This window comes from Ambystoma mexicanum, chromosome 5q (genome assembly GCF_040938575.1).
Source record: "Ambystoma mexicanum isolate Mex_15411 chromosome 5q, UKY_AmexF1_1, whole genome shotgun sequence".
NCBI lineage: Eukaryota > Metazoa > Chordata > Amphibia > Caudata > Ambystomatidae > Ambystoma > Ambystoma mexicanum.
The window spans coordinates 1,329,832,823-1,329,860,680 of record NC_090933.1 but is presented as its reverse complement, the minus strand read 5'-3'; the positions used below and the strand labels follow the sequence as shown (position 1 = coordinate 1,329,860,680).

Sequence of the window (27,858 nt, the reverse complement as noted above, 5' to 3'; positions counted from 1 at the left end):
TTGCTGAATGTGAACTGTGGTAAGGCAAGGAGGCGAGCAATACCACTCTCTGAAGGAGAGATGAATAGAAGTAGAACATCCTTGCTGAATGTGAACTGTGGTAAGGCAGGGAGGAGAGCAATACCACTGTCTGAAGGATAGGTGAATGTAAGTAGAATATCCTTGCTGAATGTGAACTGTGATAAAGCAAAAATGAGAGCGATACCACTCTCTGAAGGAGAGGTGAATGGATGTAGAATATCCTTGTTGAATGTGAACTTTGATAAGGCAAGGAGGAGAGGTGAATGAAAGTAGAATATCCTTGCTGAATGTGAACTGTGATAAAGCAAGGAGGAGAGCAATACCACTCTCTGGAAGAGAGTTTAATGGAAGTAGAATATCCTTGTTGAATGTGAACTGTGATAAGGCAAGGAGGCAAGCAATACCACTCTCTGAAGGAGAGGTGAATGGAAGTAGAATATCCTTGCTGAATGTGAACTGTGGTAAGGCAAGGAGGCGAGCAATACCACTCTCTGAAGGAGAGGTGAATGGAAGTAGAATATCCCTCCTGAATGTGAACTGTGATAAGGCAAAAATGAGAGCAATACCACTCTCTGAAGGAGAGGTGAATGGACGTAGAATATCCTTGTTGAATGTGAACTTTGATAAGGCAAGGAGGAGAGGTGAATGGAAGTAGAATATCCTTGCTGAATGTGAACTGTGATAAGGCAAGGAGGAGAGAATCATCATTCTCTGGAGGAGAGGTGAATGGAAGTAGAATATCCTTGCTGAATGTGAACTGTGATAAGGCAAGGAGGAGAACAATACCACTCTCTGTAGGAGAGGTGAATGGAAGTAGAATATCCTTGCTGAATGTGAACTGTGATACGGCAAGGAGGAGAACAATACCACTCTCTGTAGGAGAGGTGAATGGAAGTAGATTATCCTTGCTGAATGTGAACTGTGATAAGCCAAGGAGGAGAGCATCATCACTCTCTGGATGAGAGGTGAATGGAAGTAGAATATCCTTGCTGAATGTGAACTGTGATAAGGCAAGGAGGAGAGCAATACCACTCGCTGGAGGAGAGGTGAATGGAAGTAGAATATGCCTGCTGAATGTGAACTGTGATAAGGCAAGGAGGAGAGCATCATCACTCTCTGGATTAGAGGTGAATGAAAGTAGAATATCCTTGCTGAATGAACTGTGATAAGGTAAGGAGGAGAGCAATACCACTCTCTGGAGGAGAGGTGAATGGAAGTAGAATATGCCTGCTGAATGTGAACTGTGATAAGGCAAGGAAGAGAGCATCATCACTCTCTGGAGGAGAGGTGAATGGAAGTAGAATATCCTTGCTGAAAGTGAACTGTGGTAAGGCAAGGAGGCGAGCAAAACCACTCTCTGAAAAAGAGATGAATAGAAGTAGAATATCCTTGCTGAATGTGAACTGTGGTAAGGCAAGGAGGAGAGCAATAACGGTCTCTGGAGGAGAGGTGAATGGAAGTAGAATATCCTTGCTGAATGTGAACTGTGATAAGGCAAGGAGGAGAGCAATACCACTCTCTGAAGGAGAGGTGAATAGAAGTAGAATATGCCTGCTGAATGTGAACTGTGATAAGAAAAGGAGGAGAGCAACACCACTCTCTGGAGGAGAGGTGAATGGAAGCAGAATATCCTTGATGAATGTGAACTGTGATAAGGCAAGGAGGAGAGCAATACCACTCTCTGAAGGAGAGGTGAATAGAAGTAGAATATGCCTGCTGAATGTGAACTGTGATAAGAAAAGGAGGAGAGCAACACCACTCTCTGGAAGAGAGGTGAATGGAAGTAGAATATGCCTGTTGAATGTGAACTGTGATAAGGCAAGGAGGAGAGCATTACCACTCTCTGGAGGAGAGGTGAATGGACGTAGAATATCCTTGCTGAATGTGAACCGAGATCAGGCAAGGAGGAGAGCAATACCACTCCCTGGAGGAGAGGTGAATGGAAGTAGAATATACCTGCTGAATGTGAACTGCGATAAGGCAAGGAGTAGGGCAATACCACGCTCTGGAGGAGAGGTGAATGGAAGCAGAATATCCTTGCTGAATGTTAACTGTATTAAAGCAAGCAGAAGAGCAATACCACTCTCTGTAGGAGAGGTGAATGGACGTAGAATATCCTTGCTGAATGTGAACCGAGATCAGGCAAGGAGGAGAGCAATACCACTCCCTGGAGGAGAGGTGAATGGAAGTAGAATATCCTTGCTGAATGTGAACTGTGATAAGGCAAGGAGGAGAGCAATACCACGCTCTGGAGGAGAGGTGAATGGAAGTAGAATATCCTTGCTGAATGTTAACTGTGATAAAGCAAGAAGGAGAGCGATACCACTCTCTGAAGGAGAGGTGAATGGAAGTAGAATATCCTTGCTGAATGTGAACTGTGGTAAGGCAAGGAGGCGAGCGATACCAGTCTCTGGAGGAGAGGTGAATGGAAGTAGACTATCCTTGCTGAATGTGAACTGTGATAAGGCAAGGAGGAGAGCAATACCACTCTCTGGAGGAGAGGTGAATGGAAGTAGAATATCCTTGTTGAATGTGAACTGTGATAAAGGAAAAATGAGAGCAATACCACTCTCTGAAGGAGAGGTGAATGGACGTAGAATATCCTTGCTGAATGTGAACTGTGATAAAGCAAGGAGGAGAGCAAAACCACTCTCTGAAGGAGAGGTGAATGGAAGCAGAATATCCTTGCTGAATGTGAACTGTGATAAAGCAAGGAGGAGAGCAAAACCACTCTCTGAAGGAGAGGTGAATGGAAGCAGAATATCCTTGCTGAATGTGAACTGTGGTAAGGCAAGGAGGAGATCAATACCACTCTCTGAAGGAGAGGTGAATGGAAGTACAATATCCCTCCTGAATGTGAACTGTGATAAGGCAAGGAGGAGAGCAATACCATTCTCTGGAGGAGAGCTGAATGGAACTAGAATATCCTTGCTGAATGTGAACTGTGATAAGGCAAGGAGGAGAGCAATACCACTCTCCGGAGGAGAGGTGAATGGAAGTAGAATATCCTTGCTGAATGTGAACTGTGATAAGGCAAGGAGGAGAGCAATACCACTCTCTGTAGGGGAGGTGAATGGAAGTAGAATATCCTTGCTGAATGTGAACTGTGATAAGGCAAGGAGGAGAGCAATACCACTCTCTGAAGGAGAGTTGAATGGAAGTAGAATATCCTTGCTGAATGTGAACTGTGGTAAGGCAAGGAGGCGAGCAATAACACTCTCTGAAGGAGAGGTGAATGGAAGTAGAATATCCTTGCTGAATGTGAACTGTGATAAGGCAAGGAGGAGAGCAATATCGGTCTCTGGAGGAGAGGTGAATGGAAGTAGAATATCCTTGCTGAATGTGAACTGTGGTAAGGCAAGGAGGAGAGCATTACCACTCTCTGGAGGAGAGGTGAATGGAAGTAGAATATCCTTGCTGAAAGTGAACTGTGGTAAGGCAAGGAGGCGAGCAATACCACTCTCTGAAGGAGAGATGAATGTAAGTAGAATATCCCTCCTGAATGTGAACTGTGATTAGGCAAGGAGGAGAGCAATACCGCTCTTTGGAGGAGAGGTGAATGGAAGTAGAATATCCTTGCTGAATGTGAACTGTGGTAAAGCAAGGAGAGGAAAACCACTCTCTGAAGGAGATGTGAATGGAAGTAGAATATCCTTGCTGAATGTGAACTGTGATAAGGCAATGAGGAGAGCAATACCACTCTCTGTAGGAGAGGTGAATGGAAGTAGAATATCCTTGCTGAATGTGAACTGTGGTAAGGCAAGGAGGCGAGCAATACCGGTCTCTGGAGGAGAGGTGAATGGAAGTAGAATATCCTTGCTGAATGTGGACTGTGGTAAGGCAAGGAGGCGAGCAATACCACTCTCTGGAGGAGAGGTGAATGGAAGTAGAATATCCTTGCTGAATATGAACTGTGATAAGGCAAGGAGGAGAGCAATACCACTCTCTGGAAGAGAGGTGAATGGAAGTAGAATATGCCTGTTGAATGTGAACTGTGATAAGGCAAGGAGGAGAGCATTACCACTCTCTGAAGGAGAGGTGAATGGAAGTAGAATATCCTTGCTGAATGTGAACTGTGATAAAGCAAGGAGGAGAGCAAAACCACTCTCTGTAGGAGAGGTGAATGGAAGTAGAATATCCTTGCTGAATGTGAACTGTGATAAGGCAAGGAGGAGAGCAATACCACTCTCCGGAGGAGAGGTGAATGGAAGTAGAATATCCTTGCTGAATGTGAACTGTGATAAGGCAAGGAGGAGAGCAATACCACTCTCTGTAGGAGAGGTGAATGGAAGTAGAATATCCTTGCTGAATGTGAACTGTGATAAGGCAAGGAGGAGAGCAATACCACTCTCTGAAGGAGAGTTGAATGGAAGTAGAATATCCTTGCTGAATGTGAACTGTGGTAAGGCAAGGAGGCGAGCAATAACACTCTCTGAAGGAGAGGTGAATGGAAGTAGAATATCCTTGCTGAATGTGAACTGTGATAAGGCAAGGAGGAGAGCAATATCGGTCTCTGGAGGAGAGGTGAATGGAAGTAGAATATCCTTGCTGAATGTGAACTGTGGTAAGGCAAGGAGGAGAGCATTACCACTCTCTGGAGGAGAGGTGAATGGAAGTAGAATATCCTTGCTGAAAGTGAACTGTGGTAAGGCAAGGAGGCGAGCAATACCACTCTCTGAAGGAGAGATGAATGTAAGTAGAATATCCCTCCTGAATGTGAACTGTGATTAGGCAAGGAGGAGAGCAATACCACTCTTTGGAGGAGAGGTGAATGGAAGTAGAATATCCTTGCTGAATGTGAACTGTGGTAAAGCAAGGAGAGGAAAACCACTCTCTGAAGGAGATGTGAATGGAAGTAGAATATCCTTGCTGAATGTGAACTGTGATAAGGCAATGAGGAGAGCAATACCACTCTCTGTAGGAGAGGTGAATGGAAGTAGAATATCCTTGCTGAATGTGAACTGTGGTAAGGCAAGGAGGCGAGCAATACCGGTCTCTGGAGGAGAGGTGAATGGAAGTAGAATATCCTTGCTGAATGTGGACTGTGGTAAGGCAAGGAGGCGAGCAATACCACTCTCTGGAGGAGAGGTGAATGGAAGTAGAATATCCTTGCTGAATATGAACTGTGATAAGGCAAGGAGGAGAGCAATACCACTCTCTGGAAGAGAGGTGAATGGAAGTAGAATATGCCTGTTGAATGTGAACTGTGATAAGGCAAGGAGGAGAGCATTACCACTCTCTGAAGGAGAGGTGAATGGAAGTAGAATATCCTTGCTGAATGTGAACTGTGATAAAGCAAGGAGGAGAGCAAAACCACTCTCTGAAGGAGAGGTGAATGGAAGTAGAATATCCTTGCTGAAAGTGAACTGTGGTAAGGCAAGGAGGCGAGCAATACCACTCTCTGAAGGAGAGGTGAATGGAAGTAGAATATCCCTCCTGAATGTGAACTGTGATAAGGCAAGGAGGAGAGCAATACCACTCTCTGGAGGAGAGGTGAATGGAAGTAGAATATCCTTGCTGAATGTGAACTGTGATAAGGCAAGGAGGAGAGCAATACCACTCTCTGGAGGAGAGGTGAATGGAAGTAGAATATCCTTGCTGAATGTGAACTGTGGTAAGGCAAGGAGGCGAGCAATAACACTCTCTGAAGGAGAGGTGAATGGAAGTAGAATATCCTTGCTGAATGTGAACTGTGGTAAGGCAAGGAGGAGAGCAATACCACTCTCTGGAGGAGAGGTGAATGGAAGTAGAATATCCTTGCTGAATGTGAACTGTGATAAAGCAAGGAGGAGAGCAATGCCACTCTCTGGAGGAGAGGTGAATGGAAGTAGAATATCCTTGCTGAATGTGAACTGTGGTAAGGCAAGGAGGAGAGCAATACCACTCTCTGGAGGAGAGGTGAATGGAAGCAGAATATCCTTGATGAATGTTAACTGTATTAAAGCAAGCAGAAGAGCAATACCACTCTCTGGAGGAGAGGTGAATGGAAGCAGAATATCCTTGCTGAAAGTGAACTGTGGTAAGGCAAGGAGGCGAGCAATAGCACTCTCTGCAGGAGAGGTGAATGGAAGTAGAATATCCTTGTGAACCAATCTCTGAAGGAGAGGTGAATGGAAGCAGAATATCCTTGCTGAATGTGAACTGTGATAAAGCAAGGAGGAGAGCAATACCACTCTCTGAAGGAGAGGTGAATGGAAGTAGAATATCCTTGCTGAATGTGAACTGTGGTAAGGCAAGGAGGAGAGCGATACAGTCTCTGGAGGAGAGGTGAATGGAAGTAGACTATCCTTGCTGAATGTGAACTGTGGTAAGGCAAGGTGGCGAGCGATACCAGTCTCTGGAGGAGAGGTGAATGGAAGTAGACTATCCTTGCTGAATGTGAACTGTGATAAGGCAAGGAGGAGAGCAATACCACTCTCTGGAGGAGAGGTGAATGGAAGTAGAATATCCTTGCTGAATGTTAACTGTATTAAGGCAAGGAGAAGAGCAATACTACTCTCTGGTGGAGAGGTGAATGGAAGAAGAATAACCTTGCTGAATGAACTGTATTAAAGCAAGGAGGATAGCAAAGCCACTCTCTGAAGGAGAAGTGAATAGAAGTAGAATATCCTTGCTGAAAGTGAACTGTGGTAAGGCAAGGAGGCGAGCAGTACCACTCTCTGAAGGAGAGGTGAATGTAAGTAGAATATCCCTCCTGAATGTGAACTGTGATTAGGCAAGGAGGAGAGCAATACCACTCTCCGGAGGAGAGGTGAATGGAAGTAGAATATCCTTGCTGAATGTGAACTGTGATAAGGCAAGGAGGAGAGCAATACCACTCTCTGTAGGAGAGGTGAATGGAAGCAGAATATCCTTGCTGAATATGAACTGTGATAAAGCAAGGAGGAGAGCAATACCACTCTCTGAAGGAGAGGTGAATGGAAGTAGAATATCCTTGCTGAATGTGAACTGTGATAAAGGAAAAATGAGAGCAATACCACTCTCTGAAGGAGAGGTGAATGGACGTAGAATATCCTTGTTGAATGTGAACTTTGATAAGGCAAGGATGCGAGCAATACCACTCTCTGAAGGAGAGTTGAATGGAAGTAAAATATCCTTGCTGAATGTGAACTGTGGTAAGGCAAGGAGGCGAGCAATACCACTCTCTGAAGGAGAGGTGAATGGAAGTAGAATATCCCTCCTGAATGTGAACTGCGATAAGGCAAGGAGGAGAGCAATACCACTCTCTGGAGGAGAGGTGAATGGAAGTAGAATATCCTTGCTGAATGTGAACTGCGATAAGGCAAGGAGGAGAGCAATACCACTCTCTGTAGGAGAGGTGAATGGAAGTAGAATATCCTTGCTGAATGTGAAGTGTGATAAAGCAAGGAGGAGAGCAATACCACTCTCTGAAGGAGAGGTGAATGGAAGTAGAATATCCTTGCTGAATGTGAACTGTGGTAAGGCAAGGAGGAGAGCAATACCGGTCTCTGGAGGAGAGGTGAATGGGTGAACTGTGGTAAGGCAAGGAGGAGAGCAATGCCACTCTCTGGAGGAGAGGTGAATGGAAGTAGAATATCCTTGCTGAATGTGAACTGTGGTAAGGCAAGGAGGCGAGCAATACCACTCTCTGAAGGAGAGGTGAATGGAAGTAGAATATCCTTGCTGAATGTGAACTGTGGTAAGGCAAGGAGGAGAGCAATACCGGTCTCTGGAGGAGAGGTGAATGGAAGTAGAATATCCTTGCTGAATGTGAACTGTGATAAGGCAAGGAGGAGAGCAATACCACTCTCTGGAGGAGAGGTGAATGGAAGTAGAATATGCCTGCTGAATGTGAACTGTGATAAGAAAAGGAGGAGAGCAATACCACTCTCTGGAGGAGAGGTGAATGGAAGTAGAATATCCTTGCTGAATGTGAACTGTATTAAGGCAAGCAGAAGAGCAATACCACTCTCTGGAGGAGAGGTGAATGGAAGTAGAATATCCTTGCTGAATGTGAACTGTGATCAGGCAAGGAGGAGAGCAATACCACTCTCTGGAGGAGAGGTGAATGGAAGCAGAATATCCTTGCTGAATGTGAACTGTGCTAAGGCAAGGAGGAGAGCAATACCACTCTCTGGAGGAGAGGTGAATGGAAGTAGAATATCCTTGTGAACCACTCTCTGGAGGAGAGGTGAATGGAAGTAGAATATCCCTGCTGAATGTGAACTGTGATAAGGCAAGGAGGAGAGCAATACCACTCTCTGGAGGAGAGGTGAATGGAAGTAGAATATCCTTGCTGAATGTTAACTGTATTAAAGCAAGCAGAAGAGCAATACCACTCTCTGGAGGAGAGGTGAATGGAAGCAGAATATCCTTGCTGAATGTGAACTGTGCTAAGGCAAGGAGGAGAGCAATACCACTCTCTGGAGGAGAGGTGAATGGAAGTAGAATATCCTTGTGAACCACTCTCTGGAGGAGAGGTGAATGGAAGTAGAATATCCCTGCTGAATGTGAACTGTGAGAGTCTGACAGAGAGAATATTGATCCCTGAAAGGGAGAAGAATGTAAATGTGATATCCTGGTCAAAACCGAACTGTGAAAATACAAGAAATCGAACAACTGTCCCAAAAAGGGAGGTGAAAAGACAGACACAGAGATACCCGAAAACAGGGAGTAATAAAGTGAATAACTCTTTGTCCTGCAAAGAAAGGAAGATAAAACCTGTGTCCCAAGCAGAGGAGTGGGACCTAAGAAATAAAGAGTATGAAGAGCTGAAGACCAAAACGATGTTTATGATAAATCAATCTGAACCAAGTAAAGCCACATCCAAAGTGAAGAATGGATAGAGTAACGCGAGGAAAGAATTCCATGAACTGATAAACGGAGTTGCCAAGAACTATTGGAAAAGCACATATTGAGAAGACAAGTGCTGGCAGCACCGAGCGGGAAAAGGGAGTCATTCTCCTGCCCCTTTATTTTGTTTGTAATAGTGATGGGGTCAGATAGTGTTTGTTTTTAAATGGTGGACAGATTCTTTATTGGACATTGGAAAAGACTGCCAAGCGCCTTAGTTAACTCTTAAGGTAGGGAATACCCATAGGTATAGTTAGGTTTACACCTTATTAATTAACAAACCCTTGTTGAAGAATGTCCTTAAAAAGCATGCATCCTTTCACCCACCACACTTGTCAATTATCGAATGGAGAGCGAACCATACCATAATACTGCCATATGAGATAATGGCCCTCATTACAACTTTGTCAGTAATATAGCGCTGTGGTGTTGGGCAGAATTACCATTGCATTAAAACCTGGTGGGATTGCACACTCACCATTGGTGGTAACAGTAATTCTGTCCAGCGGAGTCCATGACGGTAATTTTGCCAATATTTGGTGGAATTATCACTACCACCAGAAGAGGAAGCACGGCGGTTGACATTTTGAAACATTAATTTGCACTGAATCCACCACCTCCTGTAGCCATCTAGACCCACAGAAGAGGGAAACCATGTGCAAGGGCAAATCCAATGGGAAGGTGTCCGGTCAGAGGCAGCAAACATTTTGTGAGGTGGAACTGCATGTCCTTGCTGACGAGGTGATGGCCCATGCCGAGGAGCTATATATCTCCTGGCACCATAAAATGTCAGTGCAACAGAAGGCAGCCATCTGGTCAGTCATCTGTGACAAGGTCACAACTGAGGGCACAGTCCCACAGGACAGTGAGGACTGCAGGAAGCAGTAGAATGACCAAAAGGGCAGAATCTGCAGCCTCCTGTCCAAACACCAGCAGTAATCATTAGACACCGGAGGCGGCACTGTGGACCCCCTTGACCTGACCCCATGGGAGGAAAAGGTCTGCTCCATCCCCCACATGGAGTGTACATCTCAGCCAGGTGAAGCATGCATCTCCCCCCCCCCATCTCAGCCAGGTGAAGCATGCATCTCTCCCCCAATCACCTACCCACATCGCATTTCCATGAGGCTGACATGCAACTCACCGAGAAGCCAGGATCTCTGCCCTGCATGTCGCTCCATGTATCGTGGAGTTCCGCATGACGATAGAATCATGGGTTGATCCGGGTTATTGGGCACAACAATGTGTGATGATCTTGTTTGAGTCGCATACCATTTGCACGTTGATGGAGTGGTATAACTTGCGGTTGCGGTACGCTACCTCCATGGCATGTGGTACCACCAATTCCACATGGGTGCAGTCGATGGCGCCAATGCAACCAGGGATGCTGGCCAGTGAATGGAAACTAACTTTGGTGTTTGAGATCTCCTGGGCTGTCCGTGGTAAGAAAATGTGGTTGCCTGTGTGCTTCAGGAGGGCATCAAGCACTTGGTTCAGCATACGTGAGAATAATGGTTATGATATGCCATGCATGTGCCCCACTGTGTGCTGGTAGGTGCCTGTGGCCAGGATGTGGAGCACAGACACTACCTTCAGTAGGGGTGGGATGGCGGTGCGTATTTCAATCAGGCTGACAATGTTGTCATGTATCATGTCCACAATGGTGGTGATTGTGTCCCGGTACAGACGGTACAGGGTGTGGATCTGCTCTGGGGTTAGATTGAATGGACTGGCTCTGATGCGAGGGATTGGGCGCGGTCAGCGTGGTACCACTGGCTGCACGGGTGGGGCATGCTGGGCCTGCCTCACCCCCATTCTCCTCCTGCGTCTCCTCTGTGCTGCCTGTTGCTGTTGTTCTTGTTGTTGCTGTAGCAGGAGTTGCACTGCAATCATGTCATCCAGCCCCAGCATTGGTGGTAGTATGGGAATCATTCTGGTGTGTGACTGGGTGTGGGAAGGGGTGGGGTGTGCTCCTTTTGTGCTGGCCCAGTCTTTAGTTACTCCACCTGTGCTGATTGTGTGCACCTGTGGCAGTTGGGATCACTGCACATGGCAGTTTACGGGTGGTCCGCGATGCGGGTATTTGCTCCACGGCGGTAAGGTACTTATCGGCCTTCAGTAGGCCGTTATTTGCATGGCCGCCTGACTTGTGATGTCCTCCTGTTTACGCCATGCCGGTATTGCCGACATGACGTGTCGCGTGCCCGCGCCCATGTCACTATTAGAGTCACCGTTAATTACGGTGGTGCTAATAGCGGATTGGCGGGTCATGATCGCCCGGAGCGGTAAGCGATGCCGGTAATCCTTTACCGGCATCGTTATTCACTTACCACCCGGGTCGTAATGAGGCCCCATGTCCTTTACCGATTTCACAGGCCCAGAGCCTTCCTCAATAAAAGGAAAAGCCTCATTGCTGAAATAAGCAGCCCCCTTTTGTCGTAGGTGTGATTCATGCTCTTGCCGTAATCACGGAAGTTGCATGTGCATGACCCTCCCCCCTTGGTTGGTCAGAGCGGCCATAGATTCACAGGCCACATCGATTCAACCATTGGTGGGAAAGAGGGTTAGAAAGAAGTTGTGGATAGCCACAAGGAAATAGGGGAACAGGAAAGAGGTTGTGGGAAAGTACATTGGATAGGTATGGGAGACTGCAGGGAAAGCACCACATTCACACAAACCTAACTCGCTATCCCTAGACCATCTCTACAAGCATGTCACCTGATACTCTGAATGCATAGCTCATACTTTTGTAATGATACTTTGAATGCCACCTGTGAAACAAATCAAATCTTATACTCTCAGGTCTCCTGCATACATGACGTTGCTTATACGCTGGTGTAGGCTGGTATAGGCTGGTATACAGATATACAACACCATCACCCACAACATACCATATGCAACACATCATGGAGCCTCATTACGAGTTTGGCGATGTAGTCGTAAATACTGTACCACCACCTTTTTTGGCAGTAAGAGTTACCAACATTTTTACCACATCACTGAATTCAGAGTTTGAAGGAAAAGTGAAGGATTACCTCCAGCATCAGGCTAGAGGTAGACGTTCCTCCAAAAATTGCCTGAATTATTGTGGCGGAAATACAGCTTGAAGTAATTCCATCAAAATCTCTATGGAGCCCTTTCGGCTCCAAACATGGTGAATTACACTGCCCTACCACCACTTGTACTCCTGTGGTAACCCCGCACGACCAAGTGGCAGTAACAGTAAACGATGTTGGTGGCCATTCAGCAGATTTACCACTGAATTACCACCTAACTCGTAATGATGCAGCATATCCCTCATAACTTAGCAAAACCATGATCCGCAAAGTTTAATCTAAGAAAAGAATGGAAAATACAACAAAAACACAAGGTCATGTTCTCGCTCTTCTTATCTCCCACATATTACTGTACATGGGAAAACACACAATACTTGTAACTGCACTTATCTGTGGCACCTGAACCCACAGACGAGCCCAGAGGCAAACCGTCAGGGAAGACTGCAAAACGGGCCAGCAGATTTTCATCTGTGCTTGTCACCAGTTACCACCACTGCGGACTAGGTGGGGACGCGTTGACAATTATCAGGTGTTTCCATCACACCATGGCCGGAGCCCTCAGCTTGTTAACTCACTGCCCGACCGAGGTGGGTGCACAAACAGGCAGGGGACTCTGTGATGGGTCAAGAATGTGAGGCGGCCAACTGCAGGGTTTTCGTTTTGGAACAAGCCATTTGAAAAGGATGGATAAGTGCCCCAGTATCCCTACCCTAACAACAATTCCCTACCTAACATAAACTAACAGAAATGATCTAACAAAATGGATTCTATCCCCAAACACAACAAGCAATACATGGCATTTAACATAAAATCTTAACACTGATTTTCTCCAACAGTTTGTCGTCCCCAAGTCTGGATCTAGGGATTCAATTGAAATGAAGATAAAGTCTTTACATTGTTCCACAAATAACTCCCTGCAGCCAGCAAGGGTAAGGTTTCAATCAGTTCTTCCAATATAGCAACAACACAAAGGTTTGTCAGGGTGGTCTTTCCCCTTTAGTGGTTCCACAAAACAACTTCTTGCTACCAGCGAGACAAAGTTTTTTCATTAATTCTTTCAACGATGTAACGCAAAGGTCAGTCAGGATGATCTTTCCTTGATTTCTCAAGTTCACAGTAACAGGAATGTATTTTCACAGTTCAGCAAACTCCTTAGCAATAGTTGATTCTCAATTCAACAATTTCCACAGCAGCTGCTTGTGTTTAGTGTGAGGAATTCAACAACAAAGGTTCCAATGTGACTTGGCTTCAATTACGATATCTGTCTGGTTTACTCCCATGCCTGACCTACTCTAAAGTTCCCTTGCCCTGGTCCACTTCCCTGCCAGGACTGATCTAACACTACAACCAACAATTCAAGCAGCTTGTCTTTCAAAAACGCTTTTCTGCTTCACTCCATAAGACTTCTAATATCCTCTTGGCTTAGCCAATAAAGGTTCATCCTCTGCTTCTGTATAACCCATTGACCTGGCCAACACGTCCCCAGCACTTCTGGATAAAGGCCACAGTACCCTCTTGGCTTGTATAGTTATTTCCCTTCTGTCAGTGACTTTCAGCTCAGACAGTCTTAGATACAATGATTCATTCGATTGTGAATGGGGAAGATTACTCGCGAGTGATTCTGCTTATGAGGGGCACCTTAATTGATTAAACAATGGCCCGCTACTTTATTTCAACACGCATATGAGATTCTCAGGTACATATTGCTTTAACAAATGTTTAGCTGCAGATAGAATGGTTTCCTTGACTATTCGTGTTCACGGCACAGGGTTTGCCTCTTTATTGAAACTCACTGGTCCTTCAGCTCAACTCCGCTGGACATGCAAATCCTCGAGCGGCACGCTTCGGTAGGGTTCTGATCCCTGCTGCTTCCAGTGCTACGGAGGGGTTTCAGGCTGCCTCTCAGACACTCCGGTGTCTGCACAACACCCGGAGGTAAGTCCTTTTGGGAACGGCCCAGTTTGGCAGCACTTCCTGCTGCAAGAGCCCCATTGCCACTCACAAGGCCTCACAGGGCCAGAGCCCAGCCCCACAGGGCCAGCCCCACAGGGCCAGACCCCGGCCCCACAGGGCCAGACCCCGGCCCCACAGGGCCAGACCCCAGCCCCACAGGGCGCTCGGTCTTGGCGCACTCCGCTTCCACTAACGGTCTGCCACAGCTGCCTCCACTACCACGCCACTACCACTCCTGCATCTGATCTGCTACACTTGCCGCTGCATCACATGACTCTCCTGATTCTCCTGCTTCCCTTCTAGCCTTTAACTGAGAAGGCCTTTTATCTTGCTCAAGTCTCCTCGGGTGTAACTTGTTTACTCCTAAAAGGCATCTTTGTGCCTCTGCCCAACTCCTTCTTGTCATAGTAACACTAGGATTATGGGTCTTGAAGTCTGTTAACAGAAAACGTAGTCTTGTTAACCATTGTAGTTGTGCAATAGCCCATTAATACCTTAGGGTCATCCGGGAAGTTGTTCTCCCACTCCCCCTGGTAGGATTTCCCCCCCATGCGATTCGCCTCCACAGCGCCTCCCCCAGGGACTGGATCAGGATGGGGCTGCCGTGCCCTGGCCACATGAGAGGCATTTTAGAACAGATTCTCTGTGAGAATCAGGTTTGATTCATCGACTCCCTGCACAAGGTTTCTTCCTACAGCATGTCTCCACTTGTATACACGGTCTGGAAACGTGTCAGTCTCAATCACATGCACTGGTGAAACTGCAAAACTTCCTTTTCACTGCCTGCGTGCCCCTTAACCTGATGCCTAGCCTTCTGCTTACCGTAGTCCCCTTCTTGGTCTTGTGAGAAACCTGAGGGTATTCTCCCAAGTAGATCCCGGGAATCCCTTATTCAGGTGGCCAGTGAAGAACTGGCCCTCTCTTATCGAAACCCTGAAGGCAGACATGCAGGGAAATATCACCTGGGTAGGGGAGCCCAGGGTTATACTGCCCAAAGGGAGACGCGGCATCATACCGGGGAAGAAGGAGAGGAGGGAGAGATCCCTGAGACATTTGTGGGCTGTACCACATCTACCCCCCTTTCACCCATAGAATCTCTCCTACCCAAATCCATCATCACCTTCGTATATAACCAATCCCCTAGGATGCCACACCCTGTTGCATTAAGAAACCATCTCTCTCAGAATCCCTGCCTCCCGGTCCCCTATCTGAATACTCCCAATCATTCTCCTCCACATGCCTCTGGTCATTCTGTTGCCAACACCCAGTCTACTTGGACTAAAAACTACTGTTCCTACAATCCGCCCAGTTCCTTTCACAATAACAATTCCGGTCATTTCTATCAGCCTCCCCCCTCTAAGGTCATCAACTCTCCTAATACGAGGAGGATACTCTGACGCTCCAACCCTTCCCTTTCCCGAACTAAACACATTCACACCATAGAAAAAAATGGACTAACCCTAAAGCCATTTATCTGACATGTCCCGACACAAGGGTCAGGCAAAGTCAGAAAATTAAATTGAATCACACACATCTGACGGCCCTTTCCTTACCCTACAGGGATAAAAGGTGGAGCAAGAGAGCACAGTACGAGCAAGGCAGACTGCACTACGAGACAGCTAGACAGACCCGGCAGTTCAAGAGGAGGAGAAAAGCAGCAAATGTTGAGAGGCCCACGAAGCAAGACACAACCTTGCCCTTCTCGAAAGAACCCTGGGAACCTTCCGCTGAAGGAATCGTAAGACCGAGGACAATATCCCAAGTGAGCTGCAGCAGAAGGCAAAGGTACACGGAGCGTATCGACACTGATACGCCGGAGCAAGGGAGACTCCTGCTTCTGTGGGACCAGCCTCGACTCCGGTTAAGAAGAAAGCCAAGTGGTTCATCACAGCCTATGAGCCGAGGCGGGAGCCGATAAGAACCAGGCTGTGGTGAATGAAAGTCTCAAAGTGGCGAAATGAGAAAAGTTTAAAGAACTATAAGATCGTAGAGAGGAGAGCAGCTGCAGAAGGGGACCTACCCACGTGGGTGCTGCTCTGAGAGACTCTGATCAATCCCTGTCGGAGTGGAAATACAGATTCCAGAAGGCCCTAGGAGAGCTGCCAAGATAGGTCAAAGTGGCCATACAGTTCTCAGGCTAAGCCTTTGACAAAAGAACTGTAAAGAAAGCAAGGGAAGTGAATCCCGCCACATGAGAAAGCAAGGGATGTGAATCCCGCCACATGAGAAAGCAAGGGATGTGAATCCCGCCTCATGAGAAAGCAAGGGAAGTGAATCCCGCCTCATGAGAAAGCAAGGGATGTGAATCCCGCCTCATGAGAAAGCAAGGGATGTGAATCCCGCCTCATGAGAAAGCAAGGGAAGTGAATCCCGCCTCATGAGAAAGCAAGGGATGTGAATCCCGCCTCATGAGAAAGCAAGGGATGTGAATCCCGCCTCATGAGAAAGCAAGGGAAGTGAATCCCGCCTCATGAGAAAGCAAGGGATGTGAATCCCGCCTCATGAGAAAGCAAGGGATGTGAATCCCGCCTCATGAGAAAGCAAGGGAAGTGAATCCCGCCTCATGAGAAAGCAAGGGATGTGAATCCCGCCTCATGAGAAAGCAAGGGATGTGAATCCTGCCTCATGAGAAAGCAAGGGAAGTGAATCCCATGAACATTGAAAGTAAATGTGAGGTTGGCAAGAGTTAACCCGGAAGAGGGATGCTGACGAGAGGGGGCAGAGTCTAAAGTCCCATGAAACAGCGGGCCTCATTACGAGTATGGCTACCCCCATACCAGGTACCAGGTCCGGGTCCCGCAAAAAGAGGACTTACCGGGCCATTCCGACCTTGGAGGGCCCGGTAAATCCCTTTCACGGTAGCCAGACCCAGTACATCCCCATTCCCATTTGAGCCCCCATAGGGCTCAATGGGAATGGGGAGGATGCTAACAATGGGCCCGTTAATGACGGGCCTGTTAGCATCCTGGCCTGCTAGCAGGTCCCGCTAAGGACGCCTGGTCTAACCAGGCGTTCCAGAGCAGGACCCGCTGCAGACCTCATAATAGGGCGGCCCAGCATGAACGGTTCTGGTCCCTTACCGGCACTGTTCATCCCGTGGCCGCCAGGGTCCTAATGGGGACCAGTGTGTTGACAAGGGTGAGCCCAACCGAGGGATGTCCACTTGAACTGTTAAAAAACACAATAAGATTTGTGAGTGAAGGAAAAGCCATAGTGAACCTGGTGGAGGGAGGCTGCGATTTGAGAAGGGTCTGCGCCCAGAAGAGGGGGATCGAAAAGGTGAAAGATCACCCTTTAAAGCCATACAGATGAAGATTGTGTTGTAAGCCGTAGTGAACCCGGTGGAGGGAGGCTAACAGTCGAGAGGGGTCCGAGCCCAAACAAGGGAGATCCAGGGTGAAGCTATCACCCAAAGTTCATCGAGAAAAGGAACCATTGTTTAATTGGTGGAATACAATGTGTGAGGTGTCAGCGCCCACAAGAGGGGGACCCACGGGTAAAGAATCCTCACCCTAAGTAAAACCAGGAAACTAACTTACATTTTGTTAAAGGAACTTTTGTTATTTGAATACGTCAGGCCCTCGAAGGCAAGCGATTTTCAGGAGAAATGGGACTTAGCCATCAACAGCCCTGACAGCTGCAAGTGGAAATGTCGTCTCGTGCTGGGGAAGCTCAAGAGTGTGCAGTGCTCCAAGATCCCGCCTTATCCTGTGCTCAAAACCTGGGAAAGGGAGACACAAGCTAACCCATCCTGACATTATTTGTGAACAATTTCTTCTTTCCTTGAAAACCATTCCATGCCCCTTTTTGTATTTGTTTGTTTATTTATTTATATAGCGCTCCAAACTCAGAGGTATCTGGGTGCTTACAGGTTGCTTAAGATACTTTTTACAGAATAATTGTTTCAGTTGCAAGAATAAACAAGTTACACGAGAAAGAATGCAAATACGAATTAACATGTTAATACAAGATTTACAGTGTATACAAAGCTATGCGGTCGGAAGCAAGAGAGGTCCAAGGATACAAATGGAAAGAGATGACAGTCATAGATCTCTAGTAAGGAGCAAGCATTTTGTTTTATTTCTGAAGCTAAAGAAAGATGGGTCTGCTCTGAAATCTGTTGGCAAAGAGTTCCACAATTGTGCGGCCATGATCGGGAAACTACTTCCTCCTACATTTTTAAGGTTATATCTAGGGGCTTTAAGTGAATGTGAATACCTACGCCTGGTTGGTCGTGTAGAAATATGTTTGGTAAATTTATCCACCAGGTATTTGTGTGCTGAATTGGCTAGGCATTTGTGGGTAAGGGTTAAAGCTTTAAGTTGTGTTCAATCATTGACTGCACGCCACTGGTGTTCCGCCTAGCCACCGGGATATGTTCTGTTTTTGGGATGCTTAGTGCAGTTCTGAGAACATTGTTCTGCAAAATGTGTAATTTATTGATGTTTCGGTTACTGGAACCCAGATATAGTGCATTACAATAATCGAGTTTTGAAAGAAATAGCACTCTGGCTAGCTGTCGAGAGGAAATGTTTGCAGGCGTGGATAAGCGTGCATGTGTATGCTGTCGCAGATGTGTTAGCGTTAACTTTCCTGTGTAAGTTCAAGGCTGAGTTTAGGTGGAAGCCCAGGGTATTTACGTCTTTGGCCACTTTAATGTCTATTCCATCGATGTTAAATGATTGAAACTGGTTACTGAGTTTGCTGAGTTTGGCTGGAGCACCTATGAGCAGGAGTTCCGTTTATTCATCGCTCAGACATAGGCCATGTGAGGCCATACAAGTCAGGATGAAGAAATAGACTTTATTCAATAGGGCAGCGTCAGTCTCGTAATCGCCCGATATGCGTATGAGGATCTGGGCGTCATCTGCATAGTTAGTGTAGGCAACACCCAGATTGTCAAGGTCATCAAACAATGGCTTTGTGAAGATGTTGTACATCGTAGGCGATACACATGAACCTCGCAGGACTCCACAGGTTATTGGTGTGGGCTCTGCTGAGGCAGAAGGCAAGAATACTCTTGTGGACCAGTTGTCTCGAAAGGAGTTAATCCAGGCTGTCGCTTTAGGAGAAAAGTGGGCAACTGTAGATAGTAGACCATAAAGTGCTATGCAACCATCTAAGTCAAACGTGGCAGACAGGACTAATAGAAGGAGCAGCCCCAATTTTCCTTTATCCTTTAAGTCATCTATTTGGTTTTTCAGATCGACCAAGGCAATTTCCATGCCATGGTTAGCCCGAAAGACAGTTTGGCAGAGTCCCAACAGATTGTGAGTTTCCAGGTAAGTTTGGATCTGGATGTAGGCCGTTTTAGCAATAATGTTTAACAGAAATGGGACTGTAGTAATTGGTCTGTAGTTTGTAAGGATATTACTGTCCGGAGTTGGTTTCTTTAAGAATGGTCGAACCCAGATTTACTTGAGATTGTTGGGAACCGAGCAAAAGTTGATTGAGGCGCTGATTAAGGTTGTGATGAAGGGGGCTAGGTCCCTAGCCGCCTCTTTGATAATGGAAGCCGGGCAGGTGTCACCCTGACAAGTGGATGGTTTGAGGGAGGTTATGATGTTCTCCACCTCCCGGGTAGAGACAGGTGAAAATTTGAGTCGAATAGCTGACTTGATCAGGTCTGGCAGAGTTGCCTGCGGAAGAAGCGAGAGTCGGAGGTTTTATTTTTTGTTTTTAATTTCATCTTGTAGAAAGGATATTTTATTGAACAATGCTGACTGAATATTGGTGCACCAGGTCTTGTCCTTGATGCATGTTTCCGTTATGGGAGTAGGAGAATGCCATCTCACAAACCAAGATAATTTTACACCGATATGGCAAATTCACACTGAACCCAGTTTTATCTTACTGGAATCAGAAAGCTTTTCCATGCATTCTTTATGGCCTCGAAACGCAGCCGATCAGGACTCAACTCGCTCTTGAGAAAATGGAAGCCAAATTTTGGAGAACCATCTTCTCTTTGCCACAATGTATCCCGGGCTGATGGCTTCGCTATGAATTTGGTTTAGTTTCACTCCATGCTGTCTATCTGTGGCACCTTTGTGCTCTTTTCCATAAATGTTTGATTTCGACTGATTGTCCTAACATCCTACAAATTTTGTCGTCATACTTGTTTTCGACTACTCATGCCTTTGTACAAAAATGGATGAGGGAAGTTCACTTTGCTGTAGCCAGAGCTGATATCACCACAGATATCTTGGTCACAATCCAGACAAAGCTAAACATATGTTATACAGCCACGACTGGATTGCGACCCAGACCAGATGTCTAAAATATAAGACCCATTGTAATCTACTTTTCTACCCTAAACACATGGAAATTATGGAATCGTACTTAGTAAAATCCCCTTCATCTGCAATGCGAAGTGCCATCCTAAGGCTGCGTTTCAACCTTTGGCCCACACAAGTCATTCAAGAAAGACACAACATCATAGATACACAAACTATTTTTTTGTCATTTTTGTGTGAATAGATCCTTGCCTGAATCACTTGAGCATCTTATTTCAGTTTGTCCTGCATTAGCAGAGTTGCAACGCATTTATTTTGGAGACCATTGTTCCTACTTGGGCTCTTTGGAAATGCAGCTATGATGGCCTTATATATTATGTGCTGGCAAAATGCTTATATCCAAGTAGCTTCTGTTAATGTTTTTAAAGCCCTCAAGTTGGACTCATAATTTGTCCAGAAATGTTGTTTCATAATTAATTGGTGTTATTCTTTTTAATTATGAAGTTTTCTGTTTATTTCTATATTTGTGTGTATTTTGTATTGATATTGAAAAGTTGATATAATGCCAGCTAAGTATCCTGTCCTATCCCACCCACCACTGTACACCAATTTGTTAAGATGGATTTCTGAACTTTGAACAGGGTAACCTTCTGGACAAGCCAGACCAATCATGGTAGCATTGGCGGCGTTCAAGACTAGGTCTCAGGAGGGGCAAGTGTGATGCTGGAAATGCATTGGAGGTACAGGGCCTCCATATCCTTGTCCTTTATCGTGTGTGTTCTGTGTCATTTTCTGCACAGGAGTCCATGCGGGACTCCTGGCAGTGTAGCTCTTCCTCTTTTTGGTTTGGTGAACAGACTCTTGGGATATCCTTATGGGACCCATTGGTGGGGGTACAACCTTTTACCACCAGCTAACAACATTGTTCACCCTTTTCTTCGAGGAATCTCAACGATGCGTGGTTCGTGCCTTAAAGAGAGTTCACTTAAGAAGGATCCGTTGACAACTTGTCGTCTAACTCTGCTAAACCAGGTACATTGGGGTGTAGAACCTATTTAGAAGGAATCAAGACTATATTAATCAATACATGGACTGGGCGTGTCAATATACTTTATTTGTAGGTTGCCCAGGTGGGGGAATCCTCACACAGAACTGTGCCTAGCACACCCCACTGGTGCGTATTGGGGTTATTTTACAGAAGGTAACAGATGTGCATTGTTACATATTATAGTGTTGCAGGCAGTGGGTACGAACAGTTCGCGCCGTTTCCGGGTCCCGTCATATTCTCCACCTGATTGGCTACCGGCGGCAGCCAATCAGGTGAAGAATATGACGGGACCCGGAAAAAATCTCAAAATTCCTGAGATTCAAGGGATTTTTCCGGAGACCCGGAGAAATGCTTAAAATTCCGGAGTCTCCGGAAAAATTCCGAAGGTTAGGCAGGTACGGGTGAGGGGCGGGATCAAGCACAAGGAGGCACAGAGGGGGAATGGAACAGGTTGCAAGCCTCAGGGGGAGGCTATATAAAGATATATCATCGAAACAGCCAAAGAGGAGTTGCTGATCCCCTCTCGCCGGCCAGGAATGCACCCTCCAACCCATACAGAAGAAGGATTAACTGGAGGTTTATGAAGAACAAGCAGAGACAACTCAACACAAAAAAAGATGATCACTTTCTCACCAAAAGAGGAGTGATTAGTCGCCGGTCACTCACCTACAGCAAATGGTTCGCCAAAATGATTGGGATGTATTTCACATTTAAAAAAGTAGCATTTGTGGTCCTCAGAGAGTGACTGCATATCGGGGGACGAAATATAAGCCTCTGCAAAGCCAGTCGCCAACATGAAGAACAGACATGCGCAGTGCTGAGATACTGATGCCCAGAGCGTGCGCAGTGCTGAGATACTGATCTCCAGAGCATGCGCAGTGCTGAGATACTGATCACCGAGTTTGCCGTGCTGAGCTACGACCTCCAGAGCATGCGCAGTAAAAATATGTTGAGTGGGCAGAACAACTAGGCATGAACTGCGCATGCTCAGTGAATGTTCTGGTCGCCCTACTAAACAGCCGGATCACAAACACATTGTGAAGCACGCGAAGAAAAAAGGCATGAGCCGGGCATGATTACAACTCAGAACGCCATGCGCATGCGCAGTATTCACGTCCCGTGCAAATGTCATAAACATGGCGGGCGCTAAGAGACTAATTTCCAAAGTATGCGCAGGCATGGCCACGTGCTAATGGGAGGTCCCATCCAATAATCGGACCACAGCGACGGGCCGCCCACTCTTTTCCACGTGACTTCCTAGTGGCTGATCCCATCAGAGAAAAGGACCATAGCAACAGCCCGCCCACTCTTCTCCACGTGACATCGACGTCATCAATGTGCTTTTCGGAGCAATGACGCATTTCCGGGTTCATTTCACTGAGCGCGACTGGGGTTCTGACTGTCGGTGCAACTGACCCGCACTCTGGAACTCCTGGAAGCCCCGGCTGCCGGTGCAAGTGACCCGGACTCTGCGTGCCTCTGGCTGCAGCTGGAACTCCTGGAGGCTCTGGCTGCCGGTGCAAGTGACCCGGACTCTGCGTCCCTCTGGCTGCAGCTGGAACTCCTGGAGGCCCTGGCTGCCGGTGCAAGTGACCCGGACTCTGCGTCCCTCTGGCTGCAGCTGGAACTCCTGGAGGCTCTGGCTGCCGGTGCAAGTGACCCGGACTCTGCGTCCCTCTGGCTGCAGCTGGAACTCCTGGAGGCCCCGGCTGCCGGTGCAAGTGACCCGGACTCTGCGTCCCTCTGGCTGCAGCTGGAACTCCTGGAGGCTCCGGCTGCCGGTGCGTCCCTCTGGCTCCAGCTGTAACTTCTGGAGGCTCTGGCTGCCGGTGCAAGTGACCCGGACTCTGCGTCCCTCTGGCTGCAGCTGGAACTCCTGGAGGCTCCGGCTGCCGGTGCGTCCCTCTGGCTCCAGCTGTAACTCCTGGAGGCTCTGGCTGCCGGTGCAAGTGACCCGGATCCTGCGTGCCTCTGGCTCCAGCTGGAACTCCTGGAGGCCCCGGCTGCCGGTGCAAGTGACCCGGACTCTGCGTGCCTCTGGCTGCAGCTGGAACTCCTGGAGGCCCTGGCTGCCGGTGCAAGTGACCCGGACTCTGCGTCCCTCTGGCTGCAGCTGGAACTCCTGGAGGCCCTGGCTGCCGGTGCAAGTGACCCGGACTCTGCGTCCCTCTGGCTGCAGCTGGAACTCCTGGAGGCTCTGGCTGCCGGTGCAAGTGACCCGGACTCTGCGTGCCTCTGGCTGCAGCTGGAACTCCTGGAGGCTCTGGCTGCCGGTGCAAGTGACCCGGACTCTGCGTCCCTCTGGCTGCAGCTGGAACTCCTGGAGGTTCTGGCTGCCGGTGCAAGTGACCCAGACTCTGCGTCCCTCTGGCTCCAGCTGGAACTCCTGGAGGCTCTGGCTGCCGGTGCAAGTGACCCAGACTCTGGAACTCCTGGAGGCTCCGGCTGCCGGTGCAAGTGACCCGGCCTCTGCGTCCCTCTGGCTGCAGCTGGAACTCCTGGAGGCTCTGGCTGCCGGTGCAAGTGACCCGGACTCTGCGTCCCTCTGGCTGCAGCTGGAACTCCTGGAGGCTCTGGCTGCCGGTGCAAGTGACCCAGACTCTGCGTCCCTCTGGCTCCAGCTGGAACTCCTGGAGGCTCTGGCTGCCGGTGCAAGTGACCCAGACTCTGCGTGCCTCTGGCTGCAGCTGGAACTCCTGGGGGCTCTGGCTGCCGGTGCTAGTGACCCAGACTCTGCGTCCCTCTGGCTCCAGCTGGAACTCCTGGAGGCTCTGGCTGCCGGTAGTGACCCGGACTCTGGAACTCCTGGAGGCTCTGGCTGTCGGTGCAAGTGACCCGGACTCTGCGTCCCTCTGGCTGCAGCTGGAACTCCTGGCTCCAGCTGGAACTCCTGGAGGCTCCGGCTGCCGGTGCAAGTGACCCGGACTCTGCATGCCTCTGGCTCCAGCTGGAACTCCTGGAGGCTCCGGCTGCCGGTGCAAGTGACCCGGACTCTGCGTCCCTCTGGCTCCAGCTGGAACTCCTGGAGGCTCTGGCTGCCCGAGTAGCAGGAATCGCGAGAAGGAAGGCTCCGTGCGCGGCCAAAAGCAGGTGAGAAGCCACGTCTCGCTGCGTAGAACCAACATCCGGCCTGTGGTGCTTTGTCCTTTCGTAGAGTCCTACAGCTCTAATTGCCCCTGCAGGCCTGACTGGTGCCTGGGCCTGGACAGCCCACTGCCCCAGCCTCTCCTTCTTCCTATCATACATTCATGCGTTTCATTGTCCTTTCATGGGGTACTACAGCTCTACATGGGACTGTGCTGTGGGCGTCTGTACCCACCCACTTGTGAGGTCCCCAGGAGGCCTGCATGGGCCTGGCTACTGCACTGGCCTCTAATGCATTCGATCATTTTTTTCACGCACAGTGCTCCCCACCATCTGCATCTGCTCTGCTGGGAATACAACCTCAGAGGCTCACAGGGGTGTCTGTACTGTGGGCGTCTGCAAGGGTAGGGGGCAATATGCAGGTCTACATGGGGCTGTGCAGTGGGCGCCTGTGCAGAGGTCTGTTATGTAGGCTTCTGCAAGGGAGCAATATGCAGTGGGCATCTGCGGGTGCTGTACAGTGGGCTCCTGCAAAGGGGGTATGCCGTGGGCAGCTCTGTATGGGGGGCTGTGCAGTGTGCATCTGTATGGGGGGCTGTGCGGTGGATGTCTGCAAGGGTGGTGTGCGGTGGGTAGCTCTATGTGGGGCTGTACAGGGGGCTGTGAGATGGGGCATTTGCAGCATCCACCTGTGTGGACCCCGGGAGGGCTGAATGATACCTGGACCCGGCCAGGCTACTGCCCCGGCCTCTCCGGCTTCCTATCATTTTTCTCGATTACTTTTTTGCACACGGTGCTCCCCACCATCCGCACCTGCCCATGGAATACAAACTCAATGGCTCCCCTTTCTAAGCCACCAGGGTCGGACTGGGGCATAATATTGGCTCGGCCACCAATGAAAAAGTGGCCCGTAGTTGCAAATGGCAATTCATTATTTTTGTGACAGGCTGTTTGAATAGTACAGGCTGTTTGAATAGTACCCAATGAGTAGGGTGGGGAGGGGGCTGTTCAAACGTAATGCCAATTGCACGCTTTAAAGGATATTTATTCAGTAACTCTGGTCAAAACTAGTAGTTGCATAAAAAAGTAACTCATGGAAGTGGCACACTTTGACCAGAAAAACTGGCACACACCAGCATTTAGCGTTTTTGCGAAGTTCTTGAGTCACAATGTAATAAAACCTGTTTAATTTGTATAGCAGTGATTAATTGACATTGGGTAGGAGTTACTTAACCATGGAGTGTAGTTTGGGAGTGGCGCGCATGCCGCGAGTGGGGGGGAAGGGTGGCGCATTGTAGTGTTTCGCCCTGGGCACCCAATGGACTACAAACTGCCCTGGGTGGATGGGCTCCTTTCTGCCTCCCTGGGACCTCAAATGCTGCGTTTTGTGAAATGTCTTATAAGGAATAATTGGGGAATCGTTTACTATAGGTGATTGATTGTCGATTATTCATTACTGTTTTGGTGAGAAAGTGATCACCTTTTTTGGCCCAGTGTTAAGCTGTATCTGCTTGTTCTTCATAACCCCCCCACCCTCCTCCGTGAGTGCTTTGAAAAACTTGTCTTGCTTTTAGGCACTATATTAATAAAGGTTACCATACTGTTGTCATTTTTGCCGTTCCTCAGCTGCCCTGTGCTTTTCCATTCTTTTCCTCTTCTCGCACCTAAGCATTGGAATACTCTTCCACATTCTATCCGTGCATCCTCTACCTATCCGATTTTATTATTATTTTTTTTTTTTACCAATTAAAATCTCCTTATCTTTTCTCTAATCAGCTTTGATAATTGATTTGGTTATTGTGCTTCATTTTTATTGTACCATTGTATTTCGAATTTTTGTAAAGTGCTTTGGCGAAAACACGCAAAATAAATACTAATACGAAAACGGCCTTTAAAAAAAAAAGCAACTATTGTACCCTTCTTAGCAAATAATTATTAATGTGATCAGTTCATATTAAACTTTACACACATAAAAATGTTAAAAATGTATTACAAACAGATATGGAAAATACAATTTATCATAAAACGACTTCACTAATATATACATTAATTTCCGTTGAATCTAAAGAGCAATTACTAAAAATGTAGCATAACTTTCTGCAATAGTCACAATGTCTCCTACTTGAGCACATATTCTCAGTTTTCAAGCAGTGGGTGTCTGTAAGGGGGGCTGTGCAGTGGGCATCTGTACGAGGGGCTGAGATGGGCATTTGCAGACCCCGGGAGGGATGAATGGTGCCTGGACCTGGCCAGGCTACTGCCCCGGCCTCTCCTGCTTCTTATGATTTTTCTCTGATTACTTTTTTGTACACGGTGCTTCCCACCATCCGCACCTGCCCTGATAATACAACCTCAGTGGCTCACTTTTGGCAGCCACCAGGGTCGCACTGTGGCATAAAATTGGCTCGGGCACCAATGTAAAAGTGGCCCATACTTGCAAATGGCAATTCATTCTTTTTGTGACCGGCTGTTTGAACAGTACCCAATGAGTGGGTGGGGGGGCTGTTCAAACGTAATAATGCAAATCGTACGATTTAAAGGATATTTATTCAGCAACACTGGTCAAAACTAGTAGTTGCATAAAAAAGTTACTCATCAAGGTGGAGCACTTTGACCAAATAAACTGGCACGCACTAGCGGTTAGCGTTTTTTGATATTTTTTATATCACACTCGTAAACAAGTGTTTCAGAGCGTGACAAGGCAAGGGAGGTGAACAGGGGAGAACAAAACCACGATCTTACTAGGCCCAGTGACAATGAGAACGCGCACGTGCATGGGGGAGGGGAGAAGTGGAAAGTGCGAAGCAAAGGAGAAACAGATTAATAATAAATAATAAAGGGAACAAACAGTGGTAGTGCAGCCAGCATTGGCAAGTTGATAGGTTTAAGGCAGGTGCAGTCTGATAAGTGCAGGAAGAAAAGGGGGGGCTGTATGAGTACAGATACAGACCCAGACCCCAGTGCAAGGGGTGGCCCTGGGGGCAGTGCGGGAGGGTGGCAGGGTGAGCAGGTACCTGGGCCCGGAGGCCATAGGGTGGCCAGGTGCACGGTGCCAAGAGAGAACAGATCAGCAGGGGGGACGGGGAGCAAAGGCAGAAGAAGAGGAAGGTCTTACTTTCTTTGAAAAACGACTGACCCTGACAGAGTTGGAGGTTAGAGGAGCGAAAAGCTCGAGAGAGGAGGTATTTGCGGAGGATAGCTGAAGGTATTTTGGACCCAGGCCCCAGAAAGCCTTGTGGACAATGCAGATGGTTTTGAATGTATTCCTTGCATCCACTGGGAGCCAATGGAGGGATTTCAGAGCTGGAGAGATACGATCCCAGGGCTTGAGGCCAAGGACCTGTCTCGCAGCCCTGTTCTGTATCAGTTGCAGAGGGCGGACAGTAGAGGTAGGTAGATTTAGAAAGAGGTCCTTACAATAGTCGAACCTAGAGAGAACCAGAGCTTGGATGACCATGAGCTTCTGGAGGAAGGAGAGGAAAGGCAGATTACCTCTGAGGAGGTGCAGTAGGAAGTTTGACGTTTTAGTGACATCCGAGATGTGGGCGGAGAAGGAAAGTGTGGAGTCAAAGATGACCCTGAGGTTCTTAGCCTCACAGGTGGGGGTAGGAGGAGGGCCAAGGGAGGCCAACCAGAGAGAGGGGAAAGG

At 47.9% G+C, this 27,858-nt stretch overlaps 1 protein-coding gene across 2 annotated transcripts in view; it reads left to right on the top strand.

Annotated features, from left to right (window-relative positions):
- LOC138498534 (zinc finger protein 268-like) overlaps window positions 1–27,858 on the top strand; it is an 87,449-nt gene that overhangs the window by 34,081 nt on the left and 25,510 nt on the right. Inside the window, exon 1 of one of the 2 annotated variants that reach the window (XM_069622313.1) lies at window positions 24,079–24,215. The exons of the other annotated variant lie outside the window; for it this stretch is intronic. The gene's annotated coding sequence lies outside the window, so the exon portion shown is untranslated. Of the gene's footprint in view, window positions 1–24,078; window positions 24,216–27,858 lie in introns of those variants that run through there. 2 annotated transcript variants of the gene reach the window in all.